The 20,274-nt window shown below is 47.9% G+C and overlaps 1 protein-coding gene across 8 annotated transcripts in view; it reads right to left on the reverse strand.

Annotated features, from left to right (window-relative positions):
• Positions 1 to 20,274, reverse strand: part of FRMD4A (FERM domain containing 4A) — a 392,727-nt gene that overhangs the window by 153,761 nt on the left and 218,692 nt on the right. Inside the window, exon 1 of one of the 8 annotated variants that reach the window (XM_068915959.1) lies at positions 2,241 to 2,416. The exons of the other annotated variants lie outside the window; for them this stretch is intronic. The gene's annotated coding sequence lies outside the window, so the exon portion shown is untranslated. Of the gene's footprint in view, positions 1 to 2,240; positions 2,417 to 20,274 lie in introns of those variants that run through there. 8 annotated transcript variants of the gene reach the window in all.

Consider the following 20,274-nt stretch of genomic DNA (forward strand, 5'->3'; position numbering starts at 1 on the left):
CTGACCCCTTTCAGATCCTGCCTGATACAACTTTTTTTCCCTCTTACTCACTCATTCCATCCAGTTTTACTTTGCCTTTGCTATCTGTTAAGCCATGTTCAGACCTTCTGCTGTTACTCAAACAGTAAGCAACAGGAGCAGCAAAGGGGATTTGTATGATTGCAGTTGCCTGTGGCAGCACGAGACCAGACTCTGTGACTTGGAAAGCCTTTCCCAGGCTTACGTCCCTTTTCACAACGTGCAACCCATCAACTGAAGCTCTTTGCTGAACAGTTTCAGGTGGTTTCTGGGCAAGATCCTCTCTGCAGCAAGTGAAGCTGCATTGCCGTACTGCCCTGAATGACTCGGCGCTGTGACCATGGGTGATGCTGACTTGCACCTTTCATGCAATAATCAATTCAGATACACAGAGAAAGGATCGCCAGAAACCATTTACCAGGAGAAACGGGGGTATGTTGGCCCCAATGGGCTATGAGTGGCTCACTATTTCATTTGTGCCCAAACAATGGCAGGAAGCACATACTTTATAGCACAGGCACCTAAAAACAACTCCCCAAACCACAAACTTGCCTAAAAACCAAAGCTATATTTCACATTTGCCGAAGTCCGGCTCCTGCGCCCCACTGAGGCACTTATCTCGGCTGCGGGAAGCGACAAGGGCTCCTTGCAGAACAAGGGATGACCTATACTGATTCATGGTCCTCCGAAATGAAAAAAGCAAAATCTGCTTAGCTGCCCATGACTCCCACCACGACATCCTCCACGTGGGTCACCCCCCCCCCCCCAGTGCCATCAGCAGCAGAAACGGCACCATGAGCAACTCTTCCTCGGGCAGCACATGCAGAGTGCCCACCTGGCACCTGCTACCTGAGGACCTGGGAAAACGGTGCTGAGCAGCAGCTGCTGCCTGTTTGCAGAGGACGCAGTGCTGCAGCCCATTGAAGGGCGACGCGCGAAACCCAACTTCAAAGACTTCCTTGGCCCGGCAGCCTTTGCAATTTTAAAATTAGCGCAGATGCATACAGAAACAGAGCTGGAGCGTTTTGCAAAGGACAAACCCCCAAATGACTCCAATGTCACTTGTGGGCCCTCTGCCATCGCCGCAAGGAGAAAGAGCATCAATCTGCGAGTTTTAACACTGTCAGGATCTCTTTGATAGATGCAGGCAGGGAAAATGGCAGAGATGCCCAAGCTAGCAATGACCATTGCTAGCTGGGGCAAGAGACTTGTTGGATCCCACGGGGACCCACCTGGTGGGAGCAAGAGTCCAGAGAGGGCACCCAGTAGCCAGGTGGCACTGGGCTGAGCAGTGCTGGAGACCCGAGGCCGCGGGAAAGTCCAGCTCCGCGGTGCCGGTGAAGTGCAACCATGCTGGCAGAGGCACCACACCCCCTTCCCCGCGAGAAAGACTGATCTGCCCTGGTGTTTTGTTCAGGACGGCGGTTTAAAATCCCAGCCCCAACCGAAAAGCTGGCGGTTCAGCTTTCTCCGCGACCCAGCTCATCGGGGAGAGGAGATTTGCTAGATCACTCGCGCGTCTGCGTGTGTATTGCTAAACCGCTGCCAGTGCTATTATTAGAAACAATTGCCTCTCCTGGAAATTTTACATCGAGGCTTGAAACAACTTTTTGCGTGCCCTCCCCAGCAGCGAACAAGCTAACAATGCAGACAAGAACGGCTCCTTGCGCGAAGCGTGCCTGCAAGGCGGGCCAGCCTTGCACCCCCACGCAGGCACAGAAACAGAGCTATTCATTTGTCTTTCCTAGACCTGCATCTGGAGCAACTTTTCCGCCCTGATTTAGGAAAAGATGCGTAAACAGAAGGAAAAATAGCCCGGGGGCTTTACGCTTCCCCAAGCCCCCCCAGCTCTGCATTAAACTTGCTGCAGCCATTTGGAAAGGAAAGGAACAGTCCATCTTACAGCCGGTGGGGACAGGCATCCAGATCGGGGGTAAATCGCCCCGGCAGCCCTGCTCCCCGGCACCCTCTCCTCCCCTCCAGTGACAAAAAAACAGCTCCTCTCCTCGCTCGCCCGCTGCATCCAGGTTTTTTTGAACGGGCGAGAAAATCAAAGCGGGAGGAAGCGGCTGCCCGCATTTCTCTCGGCGTGAGATAAATGGAGGGAGGGGGGCGTGGAGCAACTTGCACACTGCGGCTGGCTTTTCCCCGGTGGGCTCAGGGGAGCCCCTGGCCCGCACGGCCCGCCTGGCTGCCCCGCCGCAGACAAAGACCCCCGTTACCTTCTCCCGTCCCTCGGCGGCTCCGGCAGCCCTTCAGCTCCGCACGCCGCCAAAGAGCATCCCGCTACCTCCGGCTGGCGCAGGCCTCGGCTCTACCGCACCGCATCCATGGCCCAAGCCGCCTCGGCGGGGGTTCGCTGGCTAGCGGCCCCTTCCCTGGCCTCCCTCCGCATGAGCCTCCCGCCCGGGGCTCGGCGGCGCTCCCCGGCCTTGGCCGGGGGCTGCTGGGGGCCGCCGGCCACCGCCGCTCGCCCCGCGCGCCGGCGGGCGGCCGAGCCGGGATGCCGCAGCCCTCCTTCCCTCTCCTCCCTTTCCCCGGCTCCCGGCTCCTGTGCAGCCAGGACCGCGCCGCGGAGCTGAGAGGCTGGAGCTGGAGAGGGAGGAGGAGGAGGAGGAGGAGGAAGGAGGAGGAAGGAGGGAGGAGGGCAGCGAGCGGCAGTTGGCGCTGGGTCATGTGAAACGCGTGAACCCGGCTCGGCCTGCCGACATCTGGGCTCCCCCTTGCCTCTGGGAGGAGGATGGAGGGATGGAAGGACGGAGGGATGGGGGGGCATCCCCCCCCCCCCGCCGCAACCCTAAGCCCACGCATGCACACCTCGGAATAACAACGCTGGCCAGCGGGAGAGGGGCGAAACTGCAGGGATGTGCTCAGCACTCACCGCCTTCCCGGCTGGCTGTGCCCCAGCGTGGCTCCCAGGGAGGCAGCCGAGCATCCCGGGGTGGGGAGGAAGATGAGGGCAGCGAAGGCCCTGCGGGAGGCAGCACCAGCCCCTGCAGGCTGCAGCCCGGGAGCGTGTGTGGGAGCATCTGCCCTTTCCAGGCATTTTTTCCCCCATTGCCCTGGGTTTGCAGGACTTTAGCTGGGCAGAGAGAGGGGTGCAGCAGCCACCCCTCAAGGGCCAAGGTGCTTGTGTTGGTGCAAAGGTGCCCAGACCAGTAGAGGATGCCACACAGGAATAAAGCCACTTTATAGACTGCACTGGTGGTAGCACTGGTGCAAGGATACTGACATTACATTATTAGCTCAGTCAAAAAGGACAATGTGTATGAGCCTCCAGGTCAGCAAAATGTACAGGTTCATTGGTCTAAACAAGTACAGCGTGAAATACCCAGGCCACGATGGTGCGATCCCTGACTTGCTGCAGGGCTGCTTTACCTCCCGGTCATTATATTTTTTCAGGGCTGGTGTTACCCTGCTTTGGTAAAACCACTGAGCAGCTGCTACTGTGCCACATTCTGCTGCAGGCTGGCCAGGAGGTCTACTTGGGGGTGTGTAGCTACATGAGCCCTTTTCTTCACTTTTTTTTAGCTGGCAATTATTTTATGCCATTGAATCTGCTCACAGCTAGGATGGAGCTGGGGTCTACACGGGAAGTAGGAATTTTTTTTTTTTTTTGCCCTGTAGGAAGATGACCAGGTTGCATGGAGGTGGGGAGTGGGCCGGAGGTTTTGTTTCATCTGGGGTACTTCTGGGTTTGGTTGGCTGTTAGACTGACCACCAAGACAGCGGTTCTGCCTGGTCCACGCTGGGTGACATTGCAAAGCTTGTGCTCTCCTCCCGAGGGGGAACAACCATTTGCAACGTGCTTTCAGGTGAGGGGATTGAAACCCAACCTCAGAGAATACCCGGATGGGTCTCTCTCCTGTCTTTAAGGGCATATACATTATAAAATGGTGCTGCGTACCCAGCTGCAGACAGACTTGCCTGTCCATCTCTCCCCACCCCAGGCCACTGCTGGCTTTAGTTAAGGAGCTAAATATAGAGACAGCTCTGGCCTCTGGTTGCTGAGGGCCACAGCAGAGAGCGGCTAAGAGCAAGTGACTGAGATGGCCAAGCTCTGCTGTGGAGGCGATCCCAAGGTCAGGACACGGTGGCAAGAGGCAGTGGAGAGAGACGTGGCTTTGGCAACCCACTAAGCGGGTAGCCAATTCCGCACCAGCGAAAGCGGAGGGACCACGGCCATGCCACCAGGCGAGGGCAGAGCTACAGCCTGGTGGCATTTTCTAGGCATATCTAATCCAGGTGGAGATCAGGTCGCTGAATGACCCAGGAGGGGCAAAACAGTCCCCGTGGGAGCGGTGCCCCACATGTATGGCCAGGAGCCAGTGGTGACCCCACACAAGTGGGAACCTCACCAAGACTTGTACGGGGAAGGTGCAAGCAAACTGCACCTCGATATATAGCAGACACAGTTTTGCAAGCAGGCACAAACACTAGTGCCCTTATGCACTATCAGCACATGAACTTCTGGAACATTTGCTCCAGAATGGGTGGACTGGGGCGTTTATACGGCTACACGTGCCACCAGCCCTTTTGATCTGCCTGCATAGCAGCAGGAGCCTCCACCAGGATGGTTCCCTTTGTAATTCAAGCTGGCATTTTTAATTAGTATTTTAAACAACAGAGCACAAACTTTAGAACATCCTGGAGTTTTAAACCCATAATTTCAGGGAACGGTAAAACCTAAAGTTGCCTCCTAAATTCTGTTTGTTTTGCTGTCCCCCTTCAGCTGTGTTCAACACAAATCCCAAGCAGGTTCTGCCACTTTTAGTGGTGGTAGTAAAAGGTAAGTCTAGGAAATAAGTCTGGGTACATTTTCAGTTTGAAGCCCAGTGGTGATTCAGCTTGGGTCCTTAACCCTGGCCAGGATTTTGCAGTGACTAAAAATCACATTCCCAGGCTATCTTTCACTAAAACAGAAGGCAAAGTTGCTTCAGAGGTACACTCACCATGCATGTGTCTGCCTCTGCTTGTTGCAATACAGGAATATGCCAAGGCAATGGGCTTTGCCCTTGAGTAGGAAGATCCTGCAATTAGCAAAGCCCCAAGGCAATTTGCGCCACCCATCTCTGTATGCCACACATGTCCTTTGAGGTAATTTATCGTTTCCTGCCAGGGTCTGCCTCCATATCCAGAGTAGAGCCAGGGTGTGGTGCAGCATTGCTCAGCTGGCAATACAAGAGCTTGCTGGTTGTGTTAAAGAAACAACAGCAGAGATTGGAAGGCTCTAATTGGAAAGTAATTTGTTTTGTGTATAGTAGAAAAGCTGGAAAGCAAAGTTCACCTTGCTCAGAATTGCAACTTTCAACTTTCAGTGCAGGTGTGGGGAGCTTCATTAGACTTGTCTCTAAACTCAAGCTCCCAGCAACAGTCCAGCCTCTCCTTCCTGCATAAAGCTTGGACAAATAGATGTGGGTTTTGGACCAGTCTGGGGACAACAAGAAAGCATCCTTTCTCGTGCTCCCTCCCAGTGTTATGGTGGGACTGTCTACCAGAGGTGCCCAAAGAGGATGCCATCACTGTATGATCCTAGTGTTATCCTCCAACATCTTTGGGAAGTAGGTTGGCACTATTAGCTTATTTTACAGGGAATGACCTAAGTTATAGACCAATTAACTGCTGTGTGTCATGTCAGGGAAGCAGTCCAAGATAGAGATGGGTGTGGAGCCCCTTAGTTCCCCAAGTGCAATGGCTCAGCACCTCTGAAACCTTTGAGCCACCTCAAGCATCTCAGACCCCTTGTAATGCCGTAATGGCCATTCTTACCCGTCTAGGACTGGGTTCAGGAAAGTCCCCCAAAAGAAAGAGTAGTATGGCCAACAAAGTAGCTACAAAGTACAAAAGCTTAAAACTTCATGCAAGGGTGGGAGATATTTCTGTCACATTTCCTGAAACCTCGCTTTCGTGGTGCAGCATTTCTGATAAAAATAAATTCCTGGTCTGTATGGACATGACATCCTCTGGGTACATGGTGGAGCTAAGGCAGGACTGAGAAATGGGGGCTGTTTCTTATAACATAGGAAGATAGCTGAGCATTGTCCCTGCCTGGATTGATCATGAAAGCTCAACCAGAGAAACTGATTCTTCCAGAACTGGACAAAAAACTTGCTCCTGATCTTTTCTTTGGTTCATGGCAGGTCTCTTTCCTAGAATCGCTCCAGCCAACTCTGGAAAATTCCCTGACAGCAGGGCAGTACCCAGAGCTCCTAGAGCTGCAGAACGGAAGAGAGATCTGTGGAGATACAGACCAGCATTTGCAGACCTTTTACTTGGGGCCTTACAGATGGAGGGGAACAGAAGCTCTTGGAACAGATGCAGACCTCAAGAAGAAAATCTTGTCACTAGCAAAGCCTTCATGGGGAAGAGCATGCTTTTGGGATCAGTGTCCCTTTTCCAGCCTTCATGCATCCTCTCTTGCCTAAATCAATGAGCCAGGAACAGTCAAGGAAGTTAAATGGACACCCAGATGTAGAGTAACAACGGTTTCTGCTTGTGTGGCAACCATTGCGAAGCTCTGCTATCTCAGTTAACTGAACCCTGCAGCACTCTTCAGAGTTCGGGGAGTGCTGCCAGCCTCGTTTCACAGATGGGCAAACATGTGCAAGCAGTAAATGGCACTCAGTGCCATTTGGTGAGTAGGAAATAAAGCTAATAAATCTAGGGGCACAACCCCATGGGGTACCTTTACCTTTCTGTAACTGCAGTGGTGTGACCAGATCTGGGGCAGCTTGAGACAGCTGCTTGGATACCGGTAGCCACGAGGCCACTATGAATGGGACCACTAGCCCAAGGAGGACGCCAAAGCCCTTGCAGCGTGCACAGGGCTCACTGCTGGCTCACCTAAAACACTGCCAGTGCCCTCACGACCTAGTTTAAGCATGCAGGATGACGGCTGCATTGCAGTTCAGAGGGAACGCTTTGTGCCATCCTGAGTTTGCTGTCCCCTTCTTCCTCTCCCAAACACACATGGCTACAGTTCAGATTTCCTCAGCAGCATCCTTTTAGGAAGAATACATTCACCTTATACACATTCCTCTCTAAAAGTCCTAATTATAATTCAGCAGTGGTAGCAAGAGTACTTTTATTCAAGGAGCTTCTGTAATTTCACAAGGTCTCTGGAGTTGTCAATACCCAAACATTACGCCCGAGTAACAAACATTTAGTCTGGGCACAGCAGAGCTGCTGTCATTGCAGTGATTAGAAGCAGGCGATAGCTGCTTCTCTTCCAAGCTGGTTTGCATCATGGCAAGACTCAAAAAGAGAACAGTAACCCAAATATTTAATTTAAATATACACAGAGGGAAGCCTCTAGCAACCAGATTCCTAGGCTCCAAAATAACAACACTGATTCCTTTTTATTAGTTCCTGATAACAAAGCAAAGAAGAAACGCAATGGCCTTGTGCTGGAGAAATACTGTTGACAATTCACTTCCATTCTTGTTAGCAAGGATTAAAGTATCAAAATACTTTACAGGAAATGTGGTGCTGGGATTGGGGGTGCCATCAAAATGTGTGAGCTTTTACATGAACACCGCTAGTGTTTTCAGAAAATCTTAATGAATGTTATCTACCCCAGAAATGCATTAATTAGCACTAACGGTTTGGAGGAGATGTTGTGTCATGAAATAATATTCACACTTACATAACGATTTGCATTCTTAAGTGGTGCAGTGCTTTACAGAATTCAATGCTGTTCCCCCGTATGATGCATCTGAGACCCATGGAAGGTGAGGGAAATGCTTTCAAAATATACTTAAATATGCTAAAGATATCTAACTGCCTAACTCCCTGTGGGAGGTTTTTGAGGGCCTAACTCTCACTGATTGCACAACTCCTAACTGATAATTTTTGAGTGGCAGCAGAAGATTAAAAAAACATCCCAAACTTAAAAAGCAACGTGGACCTAGGTGACTTAGGAACTGAATCCCATTTTGAGAGATAATATAATTCATTAGGCACACGAATCTCACTGTAAATCAATGCAGCTGACTTACTCTCACTATGACAAGCAGCAGCCAGCCCTAGAGAAAGAAATGTCACGTTAGCCATTGGGTTAATGCATGCAGTTCCTCTGAAATTAATGGTACAGCAAGGTCTTGTCTGATAGTGATGTCTGATGTAGGTTACCCAAAGAAGCAACACAATATGTGCAACTAGAGTGCAAGCGTCCTCACCTCTGTTCTGCTGAGACAACCTGTATCCTCCATGTACCAAATGTGCCCCCATGCTGGGAAGTAGGAGGTGGACTGATGCAACCCAGTCAGTTCACCCCAGTCACCAAACTACTCTCACCCCCTTCCACCCACTGTTAGCATCTCACAGACCACTACCAAACCAGTCCCCATGACCTCATTTTTGTTCTGCAGCAGATCAGGATGAATTGTCTTCTAGGGATTATTAAATGCTGAGAGCTTTGGAAATAAGGTGGAAACCACAGGAATCTCATTCAGAAATGTAAAATGAGACCAAGCGTGAGCAGGACCTGACTCGCGTAACTGGATCTGGACAGGGTGACCTGTAAACAATTGAAGAGAGAGAGCACATGAAATGCCAAGTATCACGATGCAGTATATTCCAAACTGGGAATGTTTCCAAGTTCGCTGCATGAACCACAAGATGTTTCTAGTTAAGCCTTCCACAGAAATGTTTCACTTCTGAGATGAGTCGCGGGTGTTATTTCCCATGCCATGCTTTCATTAGTTTCCAGGGCAATCCCTTAAGTAATTGGGGCACAAAAGGAGGAGAGGGGAATGGAGAAGGAGGAATTTAGCTTTGGACAAAATAGGCCTCCAGGGCCTCTGATTAATTTTCACGCAGACTCTACTTAAAAGATCTCAGAGAGCTGAAGAGGGAAGAAAGTAGACCTCAACGTTCCCAAAGAGCTGGTGTAATAAATCTTCCATTCATTAGACGAAGAAAGTGCATGCCGGCAGGATGCTGAGCTGTTGCACAGGCAAATGAGGCTGAGCTGGGCTGTCCATAACTCATGGTCTTTGCAAGGCAGCTAAGATGGACGGCGAGGACCAGCCAATTCCAGCAGCTTGGGACTACGACCTGTGGGCTAGCAAATCCTGCCTGCTGCCTCTGGCTCTGGCCTGGGGCTGGCAGGGAGAGGGACCCGTGTCATGTGTAAGTCACCCGTGCCCTAGTTAGCTCTGGATAATCCTGGCAGCCAAGAGGCCAAACAAAGTAAACAGCTGAAGTGTGCATAAGGGAATAAAGAAGCTCTGAGTATGCAACGAAGCCATGGCTCAGGCCATTCTTGCTATTCCCAGAATACTGCCATTTTTAGCCAGAAATGGCCTAAAAGCCCACAGCAGAATATTGCAGGAAAGGCTGGTCTTGTGTATGTCTCTTCCATCACCCAAAACTGGGCTGAGGTCTTACCCTAAGGGGAAGGGAAGAGCGTGGGCTGTCGGAGGAGACTGGTGGTGGAGGCGTGGCGAAAGACCTCCCTGTTCAGAAGAAAGCCATTTCCTTAGCTGAGGACTCTGTTAGGTTGCAGAAGACCTGGAGAGATGCTCTCAGACCCCTTATGCAGCATCAGAAACAGCAAGCCACAACACAAAAAGAAGGAAAATGCAACTAAAGGAAATCTCTTTCCTGCAAAGGTAAGTGGGATGCCTTACCAACCAACATCACCGATGGTAAAGAAATACAGAATAACGAGTAAACGGCAAGAACCTGAGAATAAGGCTGAAGAAAACTGATATCCCCCCTCACCCCTGTGAAGAAGTTTTCCCTTCCTCTGATGCTGCTTTTAACCCGCTCTGGTGTAAGCCCAGGAGCCTTCTCAGATGATAAAAGGCAGCACAAGTAATTATGAAGGAAATAAAATGAATCAGCTCAGTGCTCTGAGCCCAGAAAGGTTCTTCCCATAAAGTAAAGTCTACGTGTCAGTCCTGGAGGGATCTACATAGTGAGGTGCTTTCTCCTGTACAGAAAAAGAAGAAAGCAAACTCTTATTTTCTTCTTATTTCACACTTCTCTGTACTGAAGTACCATTTGTATTTCGCACGATGTCAAATACGAAGAATATTTTTGTAGTTGTACACTGCCTTCTACTGAGGATCTCCAAATTTACACTGCCAGGAAAAGCTTTATGTTTCAAAAGGTGTATTTGCACACACAAAATCTATCTTTTGGGCCACATTTTGCAGAAAATCCTGAGAACATTCCAAAATGGTACTGAAATTATTATTGACAACTTTCAGTAAATAGATTTAAAAAAACACAAAAGCCAGTTTGACAATGCTTTCAGTACATCACTGCAACATAAAAAAAGGCTTACAAGAACTTCAAACACTCCGAAACAAAATAATTTCAGCAGTTCCCTTTTCCTACGTGAAAATATTTTCCGGCAGCCATACTCAAAAAAGGGACCAATGTTAAAATGACTCAGTCAAAGTACAATCTTACCCATTGAAAAAAAAAAAAGCTGTATGCTTGCTTGCCAGTTTCCATTACTTTGCGCTCATCCTTTCTATTTCTTAAAATGTGTTTTGCTCCTCTGTTGCTTACTCACAGACAAAACCAGGGAAATCTCCAGACTGTAGTAGGAAATAGTTATTATAGCCAAAGCTCTTGTTGGTGTTAGTAGCAGGTAGCCTAATTTCATACCCAGGTGTGGTTTTTAAGTTTACATGGTCTTCTTATTGATAGTTTTCACTATCTCAGTGAAGCAAGATCATTGCCTAAGTGGAGCAGATGGGAAAATGGAGTCATAGAGAGCTCAGTTTACCTGAGTAAGATCCTATACCAAATTGGAGGGACAGATCAGGGAATAAATCTCAAGCCTTGCAACACTGAAGCCTTTGTGCTAACTCAAGACCGCTCTTCTTCCCCCAGTTAATGAATCAGTGATTAACAAAGTCTGCTCCATTTCTGACAGCTTGATCTGCAATTTCTACTTTACACTTTGGTTTGCTTTGTTTTTTTTAAGCTTTATGAGGCAATCCTTGCAAGTAGAGGAAGCAAACAGTAAATAAATCTCAGAGCAAGTAAACCCTCTTGTCATAAAAGTGCAAAAAATGGAACTTATTTACCAGAAAATATTTATCTGACCAATAATGTTTGCATTTAGGCCCAGTCAATTGCTTTAATACCACCCAAATTACTTTTAATATGAAAACATTTAAAATGGGCTCAGAATCTTCTAAATAAACAGCAATAGTCATAATGGTGCTCCGCTAGAGCCAAAGGCTCATTGTTTCTTGATTTATTGTTTAACTTGAGTCTAATTGCTGCATATCTAACATCTCTGGGAGCAGGGGCTCTATTGCTTGTCTTAATACAATTCTCTTTTCATTACTGAAGCACACCAGGAATTATATCGGGTCTCCTGATACCCAGTCCAGGGGGGTCGCCACAAGACTATTAACCCTCGGCTATGGAAACTGAAGTTCTTCATTAATTCAGTCTATGAAGGTTGTGCCCTCCAGTACGTTAGTACGTAGCGGCCTGGTTTCTGAGCACCCCATGGTTTGCACGAGTTTCTCCGTGTAATAATGTCTCTGTGAAGTCTAGCCATGTTTGCACAAGGCGTGGAGATGCAGGGGTCAGCCCCCCTAAAAGGCATGAGACCTCAGAAGTGGCTCATTGATGGCACTTAGCAGCTTTTTCTAGCTTTTGGCTGTTATTTGGGATAGGAGAGTCTTGGGTTTCAGTGCCTACTTTGAGGACTCGTTACGTCTTTCACCTAACGGCTGTAACAGGCCTCGCCGTGGGGCTGCAACCCCATGGTGTCCTCAAAGCTGTGGGCATTAACGCTGCCCCAGAGAGCGCTCCTGGAGCCTGGGCTGGAGGACTGCATCCACACCTTCTGCCTTCCTCCATCTCCTTCCCTAAGGAGTCTTAAATACTTTAATGCAATGTGGAGTAGCTTCCGTTGGTGGGATCAAAAGCCAGCTGCCCTTCCCTGATGCAAGGCAGCCATATTGGAAGGTAAGAGACAGGCTAGGTGGTAGGATAAATGGCAGTGGTACTTCCCATGCAGAAAAGAGTCAAGAAATTCAACTTCCAACCTCCCGAGTGAGGTCTCAAACCGCTGAACTCTGGTATTAGAAGGCAAGGAGTGGGGAGCAGGACGTGATTTGGCTCTGAAGGCTGCTCAACCCCTCATGTCCCTGTGTGAAAACACCACCTGGTAGACGCTATAATGGTAATTTCTGCAGCTCTGTGGTGTTGTTGCAATCTTCGGGCTGCGGCAAAAAGGTGCCTGTTTTTCAGATGGGGAAGGGTGGGTTTGTGTGGGGATGGAAGATCTCTGAGGTCAGGTCTCTCCCACTCGTTCCTCAGTGCCGTGCCTTTTTGCCTTGCACTGTCTCACTGGCCTCATCCACAGCATGAGCCTGGTCATAACACGTTCCCTGTCTGCTGGGAGGACTGTGAAATGTAACTCATTAAACTCTGAGAGGTGAGTATGTACTTTACTCGTAACTCGTAAGTCAATACTTGCCAGGCTGATAATTTTACAATGATTCCTTCTGCTTTTTTTTTTTTAATTATTATTTTACAAAAAGGAGAAATTATATTCAGATTAGCTATGGCAGCATATTCCACTAGACACATAAGATACACAGCAATTAATTAAACTCAAGCTATACAAGAAATCAAATATGTTCAGCTTTTGACTTTGCAGAACTTTTTGGCTTTGCATATGTCATTACGATGACTGCAATGTTTGTTGATAAGATTTTGAGTGCATTTAAAACATTTGCAGATTAACTGTGTAGGAGGGGTTGTTATTAAAGCAATTGAACAGGCTAAAATGCAAACATTCTTGGTCAAATGGATGTTTTTAGGCAAAACAAGTGTTTTCACAGCAGTTCTCATGGCAGGCTGCATGGGAGAAAGCAAAGAAATGAAACCCAAGTGCACCGTGGTCCCTGATGTTTGGAGTAGCACTATATAGCTGCAAGATACGACTACACTGCACTTCCAAAATAGGTGCAAACTTCTGCCAAGAATCAACTGCATATATACATTATCCCTTGTACGTTCAAGGTGCAGCCAAGGAAACTGGTGATAAAAGACTTCTCCATGCCTTATCCACAAATTGCTCGGAGCATTTGCTGTAGATGGAGAGCACGTCACCACTGACGTCCCGCTGGGGCTGAGATGACTCCAGTCCTGCAGCCTTGTGGTGGAGTCGGGCAGGTGGGGTACACCAGTCCGCCTGGCGCATGGGCAGAGGGGGCTGCGGTGGCTGGTGGGGTCACGCAAGCCGGGGGGTTTGGACCGGCCCCGCTGTGACATTTCAGAGGAGCAGTGATGTTATTTCACCAGTGCGGTTCAGGCTTCTAATCTGGAGAAATGTTAATTTTTCAGTCCCCTGGTTTCCGTACAAACGCTTGATTCCCTCCTCCTCACTCCTGAGATGGCTTTCTTTTTCCTCAGTGACAGCGACCTTACGATCTGAAAACTCGGGGTTGCCAAATCTCACGACAGACGACTTTTTTCTGAAAATTTGTTTTTCTGGACTGTTTCCAGAAGGTGAAAGAAAAGAAAGCCCAACTCTCCTCTTTCTATAAAATCTCGTTATTTGAAGGCAGTCTTACTATTTCAGAGCCTTAGCACTCTTAAAAACGGAGCGTGCTTTGCTTGTTAGAGTCAAGGGAGTAGTCTGACACTTAGGTTTAAATTTTTAACTACACAATGAAGAATAGCTGCATATGGAAGACCCTCTGCTAGAGTACGCCTTTTGGTAAATCCCTATTTTATAATCCCAGCAATCAATTTTCATGTAGTTTCCCTGGTCCTTATTTCAGGAGGGACTGGTGTGCTTGGTGGGTTCAAAAAGTTCAGCCGCCAGTTTCAAGGGAAGAGAGGATCAAAATTAATGGGAAGCAAATGAGAAGGAAATGGACAAAGCTGAAATTTAAAAGGTGACAGGAGCAACTCCTCTATAGGAGGGAAAAAAAATGTTAATTAATGCTTTTTATCCAAAATTTGCGGTTAAAACACAGACAGAAAAGCTGACCTGGGTGGTCCCTTCTCAGAGATTTTCTTTGTGAAGAGGAGCCTGGAGAAAAAAGGCAGCAATTTTTCCTGTCACAGGGGGAAGAATGGAGCAAAAGCATGGAAACAAATATTGGAGGACAAGGATGGGTAGAAAACATGAAAAATGTTTTCTATAGCCTTGATCCTACAAAAACAACAGTACTGACATCAGTCGAAAGGGCAAGTGGCTAATGAGGGCCGACAGCAAGTTCTGTGTCGCTCGTGACATGACACGCTGGCTGAGCTCAGTGCCAAGGCTGTTGTGTGTTTGTTGAGTTTACAGTGTAAGCGCCTTTTTTACAGCACTGGAACGGCTGCAGACAACTTACTACAGCTGTAAGGCACCATGCACGCTCTGCAGCCCAAAGTAGTCCAGCAACTCATATAATTACAAGTCTAATAAATTAATGGGAGCGCTGGGGTGGGGGGGAGGGGGCTGCTGTTCTTGCTGAGGCTCCTCCAGCAGACCAGCAGGACACAGGCACAAAGGAGGTGTTGTGTCCTACCAGCATCACTGCTCTCAGCCCAAAGAACGAGTCACATTTACTCAGAAACGTAACCCAAGCATAGGCGAAAAGCCCGAGTTTAGGCAATGCTCAGCTAACGCAGAGCCCGGGACCCGTGGAGGCAGGGGCTACAGCCGCTGCTGGGAACCCAGAGGGAGCACCCAGACCTGGGAGCAAAGCGTCTGGACAAGCCTGACAAGACCTGAATGGTGAAAACATCTTCCTCATTAATAAAATGCTATTGCTATTGTCATTCTGAAATAATTAAGAATGGAAAAGCTCCCAATGCATCCCAATACCCTATTGGTATGCAGGTCTTACTCTGATTTATAATCACCGTTTTCCTCTTTTTCTCTTTTTATAGATATTATTATTGTTATTGGAATTATTGCTGTACAAACACAGCTTCTTTCTGTGTTAAATGAAAGTTACAGTTTCACTCCTAGATGGCAGTATAAATTATTACACAGGCTACCCTATAATCTTCGGTCGTGTTGTAAGGCAAGGTAATTGATTCCCAAGTCACTAAAGTTAACAAACATGACTGTAAATCTAATGCTTGAGCAGTGTTTGCTATTAAAAAGTCAACATCTACAATGGTTACTACATTGCAATTACTAAGAAAATGATGATTTGCTCTAGACTTAAAGCAGGGAATAATTGTACTCTCTCTTGGGACCTTTAGTGGGATAATTGGTGGTGAACGGTGAATTTCTTCTAGTGACGATCACATACGTTGCCTCTCTCTATGCCTATTCCCCGAACCCTGCAGGATCACAGTTCCTGACGCACACAACGCCCACAGAGCTGGGTTGACCAAAATAAATAAACCATATAAGACGGGTGAACAGTTTCAGGTTCTCATTTCTGCTTCTTTCAAGCAGCAAGCCTTCTTCAGCCAGTCACCACTTTAAGGATTTTGTTTAGCGGGAATAAAAGGATGAGAGGGAAACTCAGGTTGCTCAGGTTTTGAGCTGGTGCAGATCTTTGTGACTTCGTTAAAAGTTCAAGGACTGTGCTGATACACCCCACTGAAAAGTGGCCCTTTCCGTTTGCGCTTCAGAAGTGGAGTCAAGCTCTGTTGCTGTCATTTCCAGAGCTACAGAACTCGTAAAACAAAATAACCTGGCAAGCTCGACTTAGCACCCTGAAAACCTTTAAAGCGTTAAAGGGTAGTGAGGCATGGAGGAATAAGGGAGGCACCACATCCCAGCAGTCACATCCCGTTCGCACATCTGGGTTAGGCCAGCGAAGCCACTGATGTCTACATGGGTTTCTTTGATTACCAACAGAGAGAGGTCAGTGCCATTGAAAACTCCCATGGAGAAAGCCAATGGCCTCTGAATTTCTGCCTCCTCATTAGACAGGCTGGATCCTACCTAGATATATGATTTCTCATGTCGCTAGCGCTTTAGTTTCCAAGGATATTTGTGAAGACTGTTGCATGCTTTGATGCTTCTTAGCTTTTGAGCAACGGGGAGCGCGTGCTGTGACCCTAACTTGGTCCTGAGCCCTGAGAGACACTCTGGCGTCAGGACCTGGCTGATCTCCGGCCCGTTGGCTCTCCATGGTGCCGTGTCCAGCGAAGGGAAGTGTGGAAACACAGGCAGGACAGCAAGCAGCGTTTCTGAGCTCTAGCAAATCTCAAGGCTGCAGATAGTTATTTCAGATAAAATTCAGATAGTATCCAGGACTGAACAGAGCGGGAGAGACCTGTTAACAGGCTCATATCAGCACAAGTCTTTAGAGGAGCTGATTTAAATAGCAAGTTCCTGAAAATCTTATTTAGGACTGTACAAAACATCCGCAGGGAAATCTAGGTGTCGCTCTTTCACGAAAGAAGAAATTCCTTTCACTACCATTTCTTTTTTCCTGTTGTTTTCCCCTCACAAAGAAATAAGTAAGCCCAAGCAAATAAACAAGGCAATCCGTAGGAAATACCCCATTTCCCTCTCATCCTTTTATTCCCGCTAAACAAAATCCTTAAAGTGGTGACTGGCTGAAGAAGGCTTGCTGCTTGAAAGAAGCAGAAATGAGAAGCTGCCACCCACTTTGAAGCAACACTGGCTCTTTTACTAAACTAGCAGAAGACTGATTTCTGCATTATCAAGTGACCAGGGACAAAATCACATAAATTATGGTGAAGGATTGTAAATGTCATTTTTATACACTCTCTGGCAGAAACAGTGAATAATAATAACAATAATAATAATAAAACAGAAAAAATGGGTCATTTAATCCTACAGTTGAATACTAATCAGAGCGCAAGTGAGACCCCAGCATCATCTTTGCTGCTAGCACCGCGTCTGCGGAGCTCGTCGGGCGCGCTGCTTTGGTGTGGACGAGGGCAGCTGCTCGTCGCTTCTAAAGCAGCGGTGAGCGAGGGTGGTCATTTCAAAATGATCCTAAAGAGCAGAACTAGAAAAATGGTCTGGAGGAAAGGGAGAGAAAAAAAAGCGGAAAAAAAAAAAAAGCCACCTGTGAGGGAATACCTTTTAAATGAGTCCGTTCAACAGTGAGTGTGCTGATATCACATTTGAGCAAAGTTTTGCCTGTGTGGCTGCTTATACGTCATCGTGCTAACAAGGTAGTGAGTACCTATGTGCGTGTACATTATAAGATGCTTTCTTCCCGCTGAACACAACTTAAATCCATTGAAAGGGGGGGGGTCTACAAAGGAAAATAAACAGCAAAGGGGCTCTGGGAATAGTGGGAAAAGAACAAAACTGAGTGCTGGGAGCAGTGCCGTCCCCCCAGGTCCCTCGATGGCCCACCAGGGTATTGCAAGGGTCCTTTCCTGGATGCCGGCAGCACCCACAGAGTGACACGCGAGCTCATGCGGGGAACAAAAGAAGAAAGCAAGCTCTGCATTTACCACCAATTATCCTGCAATTGCCTGGGCACGCTTGGCATGGCAGTCTGTCCCCTGACCAGCCTGCGCTGCTGCGCAGACCAAAGATCCGCCTCTAGGAAACCAAGCAATTTACAGCTGAATCGATGCCCAGCCAGCACATGCAGTGTGAACGAGGGGCTGGGTGCTTACGGGGGGCTGAACTGTTAAATACCTCCAGCATACTCATTTATTTATGACTTCTTCAGCCTACAGTAGCTACCAGCAATAATTGGATTGTGCTCAGCATAGCAGGATTGATTTGCTCCGTACTAATAAAACCAGGTCCTCTGTTGATAATGGCATCCCTAGAAACGAGGAGGTCTGATGAAAAATGCATTCAAGGCACAATGCAAACTCTGAAAGCTCACGTGGCTCCCCGTGCAGAACAGGACCTCTGCCAGATGCAAATTTCCTACTGGCAACGGTTAAAACACACTCTTTGTGGTCTTCTGGGCCTTCGACAGAATATTTACCAACTTTGGCAGGGCTGTTATTTAGCATTTTGACAAAGCGCAGCGAATACAGCTTGTTTTTCTGCAGCTCATGTTTTTCTGAAGGTCGTGGCTAACCCCCAGTACAATCTGCAGTGGCCTCCAGTTGCCTCCGAGTGAAAAGTGGCATTTAGACTTAATTACAGAGCAGTACCATGGAGCCGGACTACCCAAACCCCCTTCTTCATCTGAAGCCAGGAGCGCCTAAAGGGACATAAATATCACAAATACAGACGCCTGCTGAGTCGCCCGCTGCAGTAGGCGCTCACGCGAACGGACCTGTTTCACCGGTGTTGCTCCTTGCATCTCACTGCCAGCTAGGGCTAGCGCATAAGACTGGCTGACTTTTGTGCCCTGCTGCTCCCTCCTTAAATCAAATACCCTGGCTTTACCGGCAGCATTTCACGAGCCACGAACAAAGTTGCCAGCTAGCTCCAGAAGCGTAAAGGTAATCAGCCCTTCCCCAGGCTCTGCCTTTTCGGAGCGGATGCCGCACTCCTGCCCTGTGCCTCTTCTGCCTTGCCTGACTTCCACGGGGGACAACCAGCCCCGGCTGCTTGCACGCCACCAGCCCAGCCCTGCTAGGTCTGGCTTTGGAAGAGCGAGGAGGAGCTATCCGTTGCTTAAGCATGGAGGTCGTTAATAAAATCTGCTTCAAGATGCCGCCATCTGTTGAAGGATTGCCTGACTTTGTGCACAAATAAGAAAAAAAAGCCAAGGGCTTGATACTTGCATGCTAAAAAGGACAGGAGTATGATGGGAATGAGAAAGTTGCCCACCTCATTGCCTGTCTGTCAGTAGTTTTCACTGAAGCGGCAGCCGCCGTGCCTGCTGCTGTGGGCAAGAGCAAAGCAGCGTAAGCTCGCCGGCCTCGGAAACACACAGCGTTCCCCTCCATCCTCGTGGGCCTGCGAAACGCTCAGAGCAGACCTAGCTCCTCAGTCACACAGGACGGGACACATCTGGTGCCTTTACACTTGGCTGGACCCCCATTTTAAGGTGTGCAATATAACAAAATAAAAATACAGCCATTGCATAGGTTGCTACAACCCATGCTGCAGTTGCTACTGTGCTCGGTATCGCTGCTGCAGGATATGGAAGCCAAGATGCAGAAGAGAAGCTGTCATAGTCACTTTGCAAAAGCATAAGTTTAGAGAGCATTTACACTTCTCTTTCTATTACGTGTTTTTGAAAAGATGTCTTACTCCAGTAATTGGCTTACTATTATAATTATATGATTATGATTTATTATTATCCACAGACAGCTAAGGGTAAAAAAGGGGTAAAAGCAAGACTCCTCCTGAAGTTGCTAGGTTTTGATTGAGAATCCAACCATGGGAGGCACAAATATCCCAATGTCTAAGTATGCTGCCACATCTCATGCACAATGTTTGATGCATAGTGCTACCCCAGCGTCCTGGCGAGCAAGTTTGCAGCAGAACGTCATATGCCTTTAGCTGCGCAGAGTGTAGGTCTCAGTTGAGCCCAGGTCAAGACTCACGATCACAATGACCTTTAGGCAACTAATTATGGAGTGATGTGCCTGTAAATTATAAAGCCCAGCCACCAAGAAGTCCACCACTTTTTTCAAGTATTTAAATTGGCATCTTTTCCACTTGAACATGGAACTCAGCTCTTGGCACAACAAGAAATGTCCTGACTCAGAAACCACCTTCCCCTCCTTAAAATTGCATAGAGAATAAAATTAAAGTTTTCTGCAGGAAGCCTGGTAGTTAATTTCTTATTTTATGTCACTTTCTGATATATCTATGAGTGTGCGTATACATATACACACACACACACACACACACACACACACACCCCCTCATATATATAAGCATCTATATCTATGTTGATGTGTGTATTTTAACGTATAGTTGTTCCTCCAGTGAAGCTCGTATTGCAGTGAGAGCCAGAGCCAGTGGATGGCTGTGCTGAAGCTCTTCTGTAGTACTTCCGCTAATGCAGTCCTGAAGCTGCTACACGCTATATACCACCACAGTTTAATCAGACCTTTTGCAGCCAAGATGACTGGAATTGCCCAGCTGCAATAGGTGGTGCTTGGGGTGTCTGAAGCTGTGGGACTGCTCCTTCCTGCCCTCTACATAACTGAATAGAAGTAAGTGATGAAAAGCAGACAGCAATGTGGGAGAAGTCCATCCTCTGAGTACTTGTAGTGAGGGCCATCTGGACACAAACAAGATGAAGCAGCCACTCTGCCAAAGTTAGTTCATGAGACAACTGAGCAGGAGACCGGCGTTGGCCCTGAAAATTTCTTTGCTCTCCCTTTGCCACACCTATGAGACTCCTAATTTCCTCCCAGGACTTTGCAACCGTGTGCCAAACCTTTTCCTTCATTCGG

This window comes from Struthio camelus, chromosome 1, assembly GCF_040807025.1.
Source record: "Struthio camelus isolate bStrCam1 chromosome 1, bStrCam1.hap1, whole genome shotgun sequence".
Lineage (NCBI taxonomy): Eukaryota > Metazoa > Chordata > Aves > Struthioniformes > Struthionidae > Struthio > Struthio camelus.